This window comes from Pagrus pagrus, assembly GCF_965226575.1.
Source record: "Pagrus pagrus genome assembly, chromosome: 8".
NCBI lineage: Eukaryota > Metazoa > Chordata > Actinopteri > Spariformes > Sparidae > Pagrus > Pagrus pagrus.
This window is the reverse complement of record NC_140192.1, coordinates 22,673,795-22,686,215: the sequence shown is the minus strand read 5'-3', so window position 1 is coordinate 22,686,215 and position 12,421 is coordinate 22,673,795. Positions and strand designations below refer to the sequence as shown.

General features: G+C 39.8%; 1 protein-coding gene across 7 annotated transcripts in view; it reads left to right on the top strand.

The window, feature by feature from the left end:
* Positions 1–7,651: 7,651 nt before the first annotated feature.
* Positions 7,652–12,421, top strand: part of mef2cb (myocyte enhancer factor 2cb) — a 71,962-nt gene continuing 67,192 nt past the window's right edge. For 6 of the 7 annotated variants that reach the window (XM_084360727.1, XM_084360726.1, XM_084360725.1 and 3 more), the window contains exon 1: positions 7,652–7,907. The gene's annotated coding sequence lies outside the window, so the exon portion shown is untranslated. Of the gene's footprint in view, positions 7,908–10,061; positions 10,142–12,421 lie in introns of all 7 variants that reach the window. The other variant, XM_084360721.1, reaches the window with a different exon arrangement.

Genomic DNA, 12,421 nt, shown 5'->3' with positions numbered 1-12,421 from the left:
CTTTAGCTGTTGATGGTGATTAATGAATCTGAAGTTGGCAGTTTACTAACTGGATCCATACTGTACTTAAGAGAAATTAAAAATGAGCTGTCAAAGTGATACATCACAACTCAGAAATAACAGGTTTGAATACTTGGAAGAGTGTGAATCTTCTGCCCGGTGTGTAATGAGGAGAGCAAATGATTTCCCCTTCAAGTATTCAAATAAGCCATAAAGTAGGATGACGTGATACAGGCATCGCCAATGGTTTTGTTTCTCCTCACTATAAGCACATAAGGCGCGTTTCCACAACAGGAACTTTTCCCAGGGACAAGGAACATTTGGGGAAACTCAGTGTGTTTCCACCACAGGAACCAGGGTCTATATTAAGTTCCAGGGACATTATTATACATTGTTGTTCTGCCTCAGATGCAGCAGCAGAGGTAGAAACAGCTCCAAATCAACATCTGTGAAAAGTGAGTGAGCTGAGCGCGTTGCCATTATTTGAGAAAGCGCTGCCCGATGTGTATGTAAATGTCACACTAGAGGCCAAAGTGGATACTTTACAAGTCACGCCTCTTTTGCTTGCAGGACTCAGGTATGCTATCTAGAATCACACACTGCGGGGACATTATGACTGTTGTCTTGTTCAGTATAAAAAACAAAGGCACTGCAAAGACAGGTCTTCGATGTGGTGGTATTGTGTAAATTTTGGGTGCTCCTAGGACCAAAAGACCCAGGTACCTTGGGTTGGAACGCAGCTATGTAAGTGTTGATTCAGTACATTACATTCATTTTTTTCATAACTGCTTGAACACATTTCCAAAAATGTACACTCCAATCTTGCCGAAAGATGTCTTCCTGTCAGTAATTGTAAGAAAAGAACTATAATCTGGATTCATTTAAGAGAGTGAGTTTATCCATTTATTTTAGGGTTCTTCATGTGGTCAGTAAAGAGGTTCACCAACTGGACCAACATAAATCATAAGACTAGTTCTGGGCAGATATAAGAGCAACATACTGTAATGTTATTGGTACACAGTGCACAATCAACAAAGTAAAGACACGGCTAATGACTTGTCAAACAATGCCTTGTGTCTTACTTAGAATTTCAGTGTTACATACATTATCTGTTATACAAAGATGCTATACGCATAGTTAAATGCACTGACATGACAAATACATGTGGTGATAGCATGGTGTATGTAATGCTCCGATTCAACAAGCTAAGAATCAACTCCATATGTGCTGATGCTAAATATAGCCTCACTTTGAAAAATACACTTATAGGCAATTTCTGGCCATGCTTTCAAAGGAAGTCAGGATCATATGCTGAGTTAATATGGCATTATTGAATACAGTACAGCATGTAGTTAAGTCAGGTTCAAATGGCATCACAAGTTCACGCTGTCTCACTTCCTATTGGCTTTCAAGACAAAACATCTGCCACAGAGGTTGTCCCAGGGGTGAGAACACTCAAAGAGCAATATGAGGAGAAAATGAGAGTTAAAGCATTGAGATTTAATTGCATGATGTGGATGCGCTGTATCCGACGACAATGATTAAAACTTAGAGCGTGAATATTAATCAAGGGCTCATTTTTGATATTGTGAGTATGGTCATGAAAAGCTTAAGAAATGTGGCTAATTAAGAAGTCATCCTATTTTTGCCCTTTCTTACTCTTTGTTAATATCTTTGACGTTTCCCCTAAATTGCAGATATGAGGCTGACGCTTCAATTGGACCGCCCATCACTTTAAAGATGGTGCCTTAGGCCATAGTTTAAATCACAAAGAGAGGAGGAAAGGAAATGAAAGCTGCCACTCCCTTTAACAAGTAAAGCCCCATATCATACATACATTATTTTATTGTATTTTATAGACAGCAAATATACAGTATATTGCCTGTCTATCAACTGTATATATTTCACAGGCATTCAGGTACAAAATTGCAAAATCTGTGTAATGGTGGAGGAAGTATTTAGATCCTTCTATAACTATAAGTATTAATACCACACTGTAAAAGTACTCTGTTACAAGCAAGACCAGCATTGCAAATGTTCATGAAGTACAAGAATTTACTCATAGTATTTTTAGTAAAATTTATTAATGTAGAAACTTAGAAAAGCAGGATTTTATTGTTCTAGTTGGTTGAGGTGGAACACAATCTGGAATCTGTAACAGATTGTTTTTGAAAAGACTGAAAATAGTGAGAAATGCCATCACAATTACAAACTGACACCTTTACAATGCTTGTTTTAGTCCAAACCTCAAAATTATAATTTTTTAAATACATTGAAATACTGTTTTTTTTCAATTGTTTTTTTGTCCTAAATGTATGATGGCACTCAGTTTCATCCTTGTAGGATTAAAAAGGCATTTCGTATCGTATTGTATCGCATCATATGCTGTTGTTTTGTACTGTATTGTGTTGCATCATTTCATATCACGTAGTATTGTATTGTATTGTTTCTTGTCGTGTCTTGCTTTATCGTATCGCATCAAATGGCATGTATTGTTCCGTACCGGTATCATATTGTTTGTATCTCGCTCCGTTATGTAGTATCGTATCGTATCCTATCATATCATATCGTATCGTATCGTATCGTATCGTATCATACCTTAAATCCTCACATTCATGAAGCTGGAACAATGAAAAGGTTTCAGCATGAAAAAACTTTGCAAAATAGTTGCAAAATTTGTTTACTGTTAACTGGCTAATTGGCTAACTGTTTTGTATGCAAAAATCTTGTAAATTTGTAAAGCATCTAGTAACTTAACCTTTCAAATAATTGTAGTAAATGTACAATATTGCCCTTTGAGGTGTAGTGGAGTAGAAGTATAAAGTGGCATGAGAAGAAAACACTTGAGTTCAAATGTATACTTACGTACAGTACTAGAGTAACCGTAGTTACATTCCACCACTGAACGTGTGTGATTTATATTCTGAATGCCTGATAGTAGTCACAGGACTCACATGTATTTCCTGTACAACTGTCCTTTCGGGAAAATGTCAGAGTAGACTTACAGAAGGAACAGTGTGGGATAAAGAGTTAGCCATGGCACCAGTCATAATCCACCCTTCAAAAGAGCCAGATGGGGAGGGTAAGGTTTCAGTCAAAATATTGTTTTTGGATTGAGGTGTGTACTTGCGCTCTCACTCTCGCGCTCTCTCAATCTCTCTATGTCCTTGTCTCTCTCAATCTTTCTCTCTTGTACTCTCCAGCTCTCTTTCAAACCCTCCTCCTGCTGTGTTTTATCAGATCCTGTCACAGGGGGCCTCTTATAAAACCAACAGAGCTCATCAGGATCGAGCTCCAGAGGACCGGTTCGGTCAACCCTCGTTAATCTACTGCGGCCCGGGTTGGGTTAAGGCCTCGCCTGGTATTTATCAAACATATCAGATTTTGAGTGCTGATTTTTAAGTCAGCGCTTCAGATCCTTTTCATTGAGAGTGATTCGTGATGAAAACGATGGTTTAAGGGACCTGAGCAGTGGTCCTAAATCAGCAGTCTTACCCTGAGACGCTTGATAAACATACAGCCCCTGGGTTTGTGTCTGGGCTGGTGGGGCTGTGGGGCAGAAAGGTATGTGCTTAGTGGTGATTGTGCGCCGCGGCCTCCCCTCATTCTCCGAGGCCGAACACACACAGAGCGACCTTGTGTGGAGCAGAGGGCTGGGCAGATACGCTGAAGTCAGCTCACGCCATGCAGTGCAATGTTGGCAAAAAAAAAAAAAGAAATGATCCTTCTGGATTACACAAAAATATTCACTTAAAAGCATCAGGATATTTTGCATTATTATCATTTTTAAAAGAACTTTAGAAAACTAACATACACATGCCTGCATTCTTACAAGTGATTCTCATAATCATCAGCTCTGAGCCAGACTGTAGGGTTGCCCCAGACTACTGTAGAGTTGTTATAAAAGCGCTCATAAATCCACCCAGAGTTACATAAACCTGTCAGTGTGTTCATTACAATAATTGCTTTAATTTTCTGTTGATGATTTAATGATAAAGCAACAGAAAAATAGCGAGAAAATAAAACAGAGTGAAAGGAGTTTTCAGAGGAGACGCCATGCCACGTTTCCTGTTGAGCTCCTGTCACCTCTCAGCTGACAGAACACTTTGTGTTTCGCCACTGGCGTAGCCCACGGTGGTGTGAGCCACAGCACGGACACACAGCCTCACCCCATCCCACAGTGACACACACTAATGTGCACAAGAGCACACATATGTGCACTAACGGGTGAATCCCATACTGACATGAACACATAGGCTACACAAAATCCTCACAGAGTGTATGTGGACTGGCGAGTCCTCGTTTGATTAGGACAGGATGTTCTCTTAAAGTTTACTGACTGTACTGCAGCCTTGTTGGTACTTGAGGTCGACAGTGTGCCACAGCCGGCCATGCTGCTCTCTGTTTTTCCCCTTCTTGACCCTGCCACACTCGTAAAAAGACAGCAGGGCTTTATCCTTCTGTCCCTCGACTAAGTCCGTCCACAGTCCCATTAAAAAGGAGAACTAAAATGCCCTCTTACCAGACCACTCATCAGAAGGCAGCATACTAAGAGCAAGTCTTAAGCCAAAATACACAAGCCGATGAATGAGCCCAGCACAATGTGAAAATGGTTGTGTGTTGCTGAGGCTCTGTGGCATCAAAAGCAATAAGTCGGCTTTGATCAAGACACTGAATCCCTCCCTCATCTGGGAATGTCATAATTGAATGAACTCCCACCAACATCCATTAACCACCTCTCACCTCCACCCCGCCCAGAAAGATCACTGAATTCCTGTACATGAGGTCATCGCAAATACCAGACTGTGCAGACACCGATCGGCCAAATGTATAGGGGTACACGTTGTCATGGTGACAGAAATTTTCGACAATAAACAGATTAGTTGATTATCTGTGCCCAGAAACATGTAAACAATACAACCGGATCAATACAAAATATATTTCACTGTCATCAAGGGAACACCACTGTTTTATCTCCTCTCATGGTAGATTTCCCTATTTGGGTGTATTCTGGGAAAATCTATATTCCACTCATCTTTCCTTCATATCATCAATCTCTGCATCAGCAGATTGGTTGATTTAAGAGGGATATATAAAACACTCATTTGGGTGTATCATTCAGTGTCATTATCTACATTAGATTTTGGCATCAGGTGTAAGATCCTGACTGGAAAATACTTGATAAAAATACAATTACCCCTGTGCCACCCCCACAAAACTCTGCTAATGTGAAAGCAGTCACAGAGGATATTACGATTTAAGCTTGTTGATACTTACATTCTACTGAATGTATCATTTAGAAAGAGAAATAGCTTACAGTCAGGATGCCAGCAGCTTAGGGAACTTAAAACTTCACAGTTGGATGGAGTCATATGATTTTTATCAGGTATTAATGGAAAAATTACATTTCCTGAGCATTCTTTGAAAAAACAAGACTGTAGGCGGATTTTAGTCATAGATATACTTAGCTAAACGAGTTTATAATTGCCAAATTATAGGTGTATACCACTGCACCTGGTATTTTGACTTTTGACAAGATTCTATCAGAGTCTGTTAATCGCTTCCATTAGATAATTTATGTATGAATCACGTAGATTAAACTAATGCTGCTTATGAAAGAGGTAACAATATTTGAAACAGCAGCTTTGACACTAAAGATCATCAAATTAAATAAATGGTTTTAATGAGCACTTAAAGACACATGTGAGAATTGTGCATTAACAAGTCTAAAATCGACGAGACCTTTGTTGAGTTGTGTATACACATTATTCTAAATGTTCCAGCAATGTTCAAACCCTCAGAAATCTAAAAGTTGACCCAAGGTAACGGTGTTTTTTTATTTGGTTGCCTGGATAGAGTGAGGAAGGAAGTCTGTGAATGCGACTAAACGTCATATGAATGAAACTAGAACATTACTGCGTCTGTAAACATTTGTGCTGGTATCAGATAGACTCTTCAGCAGTGGCGGTCGTTTTATGGTGTCCACCATCACGGGAGTGTTTATTCAGCCCAAACAGCCAGATTACTTAACGTACACTAGCTGTAAACTAGCGAGCAACGGCACACATAGGGTGTGTGTTAAGGTCAATCACTAAACACAGCACTCATGAGAGAATGTAACATTACGTTCATGAATTAAAGGAACATTTCTGCTCTATCTCCAGTCAGCAGTCATCATTGCAGTAAATAAACACGACAACGGAGGTCACCTCTGTAGATTGCTGCTGCAGTCAAGTTGATAAACAGGAGTGAAGATAAATCCACTTCTTCATCCCAAAAGTTAAAAAGTAATATCTCAGATCTCTCTGCCCGTTAGTTAACGGCTAAACCCAGCTACTAGTTATGTTTAAACAGAGAATCCTATTGGCAGAAATGACATATTGTGGTTTAATCGTCCATATCGTCCATAGCACAAGTCATACAGATCTATCTTATTTAATATATGGTATTTTTTCTGTCAGATGTTTTAAGAGGTAGAATCTGTTGTGGCCAGTATGAGTACGGAAATCATTTGAAGGTAGCTCCAACAAGATAGGGGGCAGCATATCACCAGAGTAAGCAACAACTGCTGCTCTTTCCTAGCCATCCTTAACTGTAGCTAGCTACTGTTAATTAGCTCTGAGCTAACTGGCTCATTGCTCAGTTAGCCATGGAGCCAGTGGCCCTAAAGTTGGTCTGGACTGGGACTTAAGATCACATGGAGAGTCACAGCCACAGAGGTTAGTTAAAGACAGGGGATACATACAGAGGTGACTGACAGCGGATCTGACCAGGACTGGGACTTCGGGCCCAACTGAGCTGGAATATTAACATATAAATGTTACATCATGCAATGGTGTAACACATACATAATCAAACCACAAAATAAATGTAATTGTCATCCCTTACAGTTACAGAGAAAACACGTGTGTGAATTAGAGATGCTAATCAAAATGGTGATTTAAGTTTTAAGTTTTCTTTTGGCATATTTCCAGACAAGGAGTGATGTGGTATACGTGCTTGTGATTTGTTTTGGTGCTTGCGCTTGAAATATCTAAACGTTTCAATCTTAATCTAAATTATATTCAAGAACTTGTAATTAAAGTCTGACAGTTATCGTTGTTGTGAGCTCTACGTTGCCTGGTTTAAGTGAATATTTCAGCTTTTATCCACTTTAAAACATTTGTTAAAAAAGTCATCTAAAAGAAAGTTACATTAAAACAAAATGACATTACTGTGATAAAGTTACTAAAATAGTTTCATAACTTATTACATTTTTAACAGTGTAATTAGTAATCTGTAACCTATAACATTTCAGAATGAACTTTCCCAACACTGCCTCCAACAGCTCTGTTTCCAAAGAAGAAAACTAATGAGAAGAATGTCCTCTGTACAGTTTCGAGTTGTAGATGTGTGAAGGGGGTAAAGGGGGAGAGGGGAGTCTTTTTTTGCCACTGCGAGGATGGCAGCATTCTTGGGGGGGCAATAATATGCCAGTGCTGACAAAGGTCTGGGGTGTGTGTGTGTGTGTGTGTGTGTGCTTGAAGGGATGGGATGGGGGACTCACTGATCCCTCAAAGGCTAAATTTACCCCGGAGTGATGGGAACAGGTGGATTCAGCTGGGACAGAGGGGCAGGGGTGGGGGCCTGATTGGAAGGAACAGGACCTGGTTTCAGTTCAGACAGAGATCGGGGGCAAACACACAACCCAAATCGGGGGTTTCTATTCAAAGCCAGCTGGTCTGGCTTTATCACATGCAGGACATTTATTTTAGGCAATTTGTCTGTATTTTTTATTTTCCTTTATTCAACTATCTCTTTTGTTTTCCTTTCTTTTTAAAAAAAAAGTTTTTGAACCGTTTGATTGAGCTGGGCCTTAGCTGGTGCTGCAGGGCGTAACTTCCTGGGGAAGCAGAGAAACGGCACGGGTGAGTTTTTACAGTACACCTATTCCCTTCCTTTTTCCCCTCTCTCTCCTCTGGATTTCATTCTGTCAGTGGAAAACCTCTTTGTGTCAGGATTTCAAACCATACCCTGCAGTGGGTCATGACATGTTTAACACATTAAGCCGTAATTTTGATATTTGAGCTGCTCAATTTGAACTGTTCTGAAATTTATTTTGAAGTGCTCTCGTCTAATTGTTTCATTATAGCCTTGCTGGGTGTATGAATGATGTCTTTGTCATGTAGCCCAACACAGAGACAACTATACCAGTATGAACAAGGCCAGACGATACATTTAATTGGTGTTTACTTTGAGTTTTTGCTGCTCATGACAAAGTAGAGAGACACCAGAGAAGCTCCAACACTGCCGAACGAGAGTCAGGTACCAGCTGTTGCCGATCACCTCTGCGGAGCACTGAGCTGATTGAGTGGAAATGTGCGTGTTTAAGTATTAAAAGTCTACATTTTTATTTCTCTGAGGCAAGACAAATGTCCTAAATCACTAAAGGGGAACTTTATATTGTGTAGTTTCTCTGTTTCTAATTCTTCACAGTCAGTTTAGGTTACTGGTACTTTTAAGGGTAATTGCTCAGAACATCTCTGTGCACAATCTGGAATTATCAGTGAGAGAAAAGAGCATGGCCTTACCATGCTGTTTGCTTTAGAAATGACTCATTCCCTCGAGGTAGCTACCTAAGTGGCGAATATACACACATCTGCAGCAATATGTGTCACACAGTTTGATGTTTAAGTAAGACAAACTGGGCAAACTTTTGAAACGACAGAGAAACTTTTGTCATATTGAATGAACAGAAAGGGGGTTTATTTCTAACCAAATGGGTTCGCAGAAAACAAAGAGTAGCTCTCTAGTATAGGGCACTTGTCCTAAAACAACCTAATGGAATTTCATACTAAAGCAAAGGCTTTGTTTGATTGTAATGAGTGGTGAGTGACTGTTGGAGATTTTCCTTCAACATTTGATTCGACTGTAGCTCTTGGATGAAACAGGAGGAGAAGTAATATTATTCCTGAATTTGATATCCTTGATACCGAGTACATTTTAAATCCTGGTTTTATTTTGCATCTCATATCTTTATTGTACAATCTGCCACCACGAATACAATTAACAATAATAATAAAAAGCAAAATAGTTTAATTTTTCCATTTCTGAGAAAAAGGTTTCAACTAAACTGTGGCAAACAATGAGTAAATTAACTGATTTTATTAAAGATGTATACAGTAGATATAAGCAGACAAGTAAATATGTGCTCATGTCATTTATTTTATACCTGGGTAGAGTTACTGTCCTCCTCGTATTAACCTAAAGAGGCAGTACCTAAGAAACTTTGACCCAGTTTACAGGAACCGCTCGCTCCTCACTTATTAGCTTTTCTGCCCCTGAATTCCACGGCTTTGATGGTCAGCGGAGTTGAGGAAGCGCGTTGTTTTCTTTCACTGTAGGGCGGCGAGCGCTCTTACGCAGTTGCCTGTCTGCCTTTGAAACTCTCCTCATCCTGTCATTTCACCTTCACGCTCCGCCATTAGTTACACTGTTGCTGTTCTTTATGCAGTTTGAAAAGTCGGGGGAAGTTTGTTTATCTGTGCTGGTGATCACTGAAATGTGAAAATAGATGAGATGCAATTTTATTCAAAGTTAGGACACATTTCATTGATCATTCATCATTGTTGCCCAGAATCCAAAATCTGAAAGTTGCTGGAAAGTATCAAAGGCAAAGATTTTTGTTGTTACTGTTTATTTCGTTTTTAGTGGAATGTGGTGCACATATGCTGTCTGAGGTTTCACTGCTGTTTTTGTGTAAATTGATAAAAAAAAAAGGTTAAGATACAGCATAGAGGTAATTTGCTTGTGCTGTAGTTAGTTTCCATGGTTATTTGGTGGGCTCAACTGATCCAGATGCTCTTGAATTACCTTAGAAATGTTACTGTAGAGAGTGAATTTCATTTCTAAAACAAATTATCACTGAACTGAGGCCTATTACACATATGGCAGCAGTTTCAGTTGCGACGGCTTGGAAAGTATCTTTGTTCCACTGTAATGGCTCACAGTAACTGCTGCAATTTTGCTCTTACTCTTTCTTTTCTTTCTCTTCTATTGTCTTTATTATTTCATTTTGGAAGATTTCCAGCAGCAGTCCGGCCTCCTGTATGAAAACTCCCTTTCCATCTACCCCCCTGAGCAATGTCGAGGCCAGAAAACAGTATGACGCTCCGCCGTCACTATACAACGCCTGTGCGCCGGGGCCGCCTAAATCTACAAAACACGAGCGCTGGCGCGAGGCAGCTCCTTTGATCTGCAGCTAATCTCAGTTGCCTGCCTCCCCTCTGATCATGTCTGAATAAGAATGAGTCGGGGTGATCCTGGAGGCACAAAGAGCTTTAGACGCTGCCGCTCGTCTGCCGAGCTCCACCGTGTAACACGGGCCTGCGCCGATGGTCGCTAGGCCTCGCTATCACACATCGGAGTTGGGGATCCCTCATTTAGACACACATTATATTCCGCTCCACTTGCTTTTCTTCACAGTGAGATGCTATCAGCTGCTTGTTGAGAGTGTGGGAGAAGTTGCATAGCCATGCTGAGTGATCTTTAATTGTCAAGGGAGTTGGCTGAGGTCAACAGCTGCAGGAGGGACTTGTGTAATGGTTACTATGGGAATTGGAAACAGTGATAACTGTAGGCTTCTGTGCTACAGCTGAATGTTTTACACATTCAGACAAACACATTATCAGTGAAATAGTGATCTAAGGAGTGAAAGAATTAAATGGTGTGTGGTAAAATGATGTTTGTGTTAATTAAACCCTGAATCTGAAATCATTGAGATCATTCTACTGGACAGAGAGAATATTGTGCGTAAACATTCAACATTTTGAACAGCTTAAGAGTGTTTTTCTGAACCCCCGTTTCTCATACCTTCGAGGAGAAGGTGAAGTGCTACAGAATGATCCTGATGATTCTTTTCAACAGCTGCAGAATGAAATCTATTTTTAAAAAAGCTACGTATCTAGCACTCTTTACTTCAGCTATAGAAAATGACTCATAAGTAAAGGGAGGACATGCTATAAATCCTCCAAGCTAAACAGCCAATTACATGGCCTCTCAAAACAAGCCACATTAGTGTTTTCTGATGTAGTTCCACTGAAGGACGACCTTGCTTGACAGTGTCTTTCTAAATGCATGTTATAAAATATATTCATATGACTGTTTTCTGATCTGAACTCGTGGTTTTTTCACAAAACCTACTTGGTTAAGATTAGTGGTTTGAATTTAAAAAGGAGTATGGCTTAAGTTTAGGGAACTATCTGGTCATGGTTAAAAGAAACCAGTGTTGACAGTTACAGAAAATGGGAAACAAATAGCGGTCTCTAAGGTCAAAGTCACGTTCTACATAAGCATATTCCAGTGATTGAGCACTAACAACCGTTGAAAGGATTTCTCAAACAGTGGTTTCTCGCTTGGTAGCCGTTTGCCCAGCTGTGACGCCACAACCATCCCTGGTAGAAATGTTGATATGATACATATAAAACGTACAAATTTAAACGCGTCCATGATTTGCTGAAATTTTGTTGACTGGGATGAACTGCGAACCACCTTAAACTTAAAATGTGTCTAATTTAAGTTCATTTCACATCATTTAAACTTTCACATGTTGATCATAGAACTTGCTCAGACTTTGGATATATGCCATGTCTGGTCATTTAACACTCCGAATGTTTCAGACACAGCTTTCTGCACCACTTCAGGAAACACCGGTGGGTACTCGTTGAACAGAGACAAAAAAAAAAAAAAAAAAAAAAGTAACCTTGGCATCTTGCCTTTATGGGCACAATTAGAGAAAGGGCAGCGAGAACAATGAAATAACTGTGCCTGTGTTGGAGCAGTTCATAGGGAATTACTTTCCAACCATTCAAAAGGAGGAAAAATCATTAGCTGAAAGTGAGTTTCTTTTTTTTCCCTTCCCTCACATGAAGCAATCTAGTGGAGACAAAGAGAACTTTGAGTCCCTGATGTATGGACAGAAAGTCTGACAAGTACACTTTATACAGCAGAAGACCCGGGGAGAGAGAAGTGCCAGTGTCAGGGATGAGAATACATTAAAATAAAATGGTTAAAATATCTGTGAATGAGATCATGATCACTTATATTACATTTATGTTTGAAAAAAATGGAATTTAATTGAATGTTTAGGTGATTCCTTTAAATGAAAATCTTTATTAGGCTGTCCACCAAATCAAAATAATGTGGGGTTAATAAAATACTGAAACGTTCTTTGGGGAGACCTCCAGTTAACCCATGGAAGTTTTTGCTGAGAAGGATGCAGAGCTCCCCTGCAGGCAGCACATTTAATTACACAGCAGAGTCTGAATGCACCTCTACAGGCTGCTTGTACTTCCCATATGTAGCAGGTGGCACACTGATAGCACCTGTCAGTAAATACATAGCATTTGTATTGCGAAATCAGTCAGTAATCTAGTCATCTTAT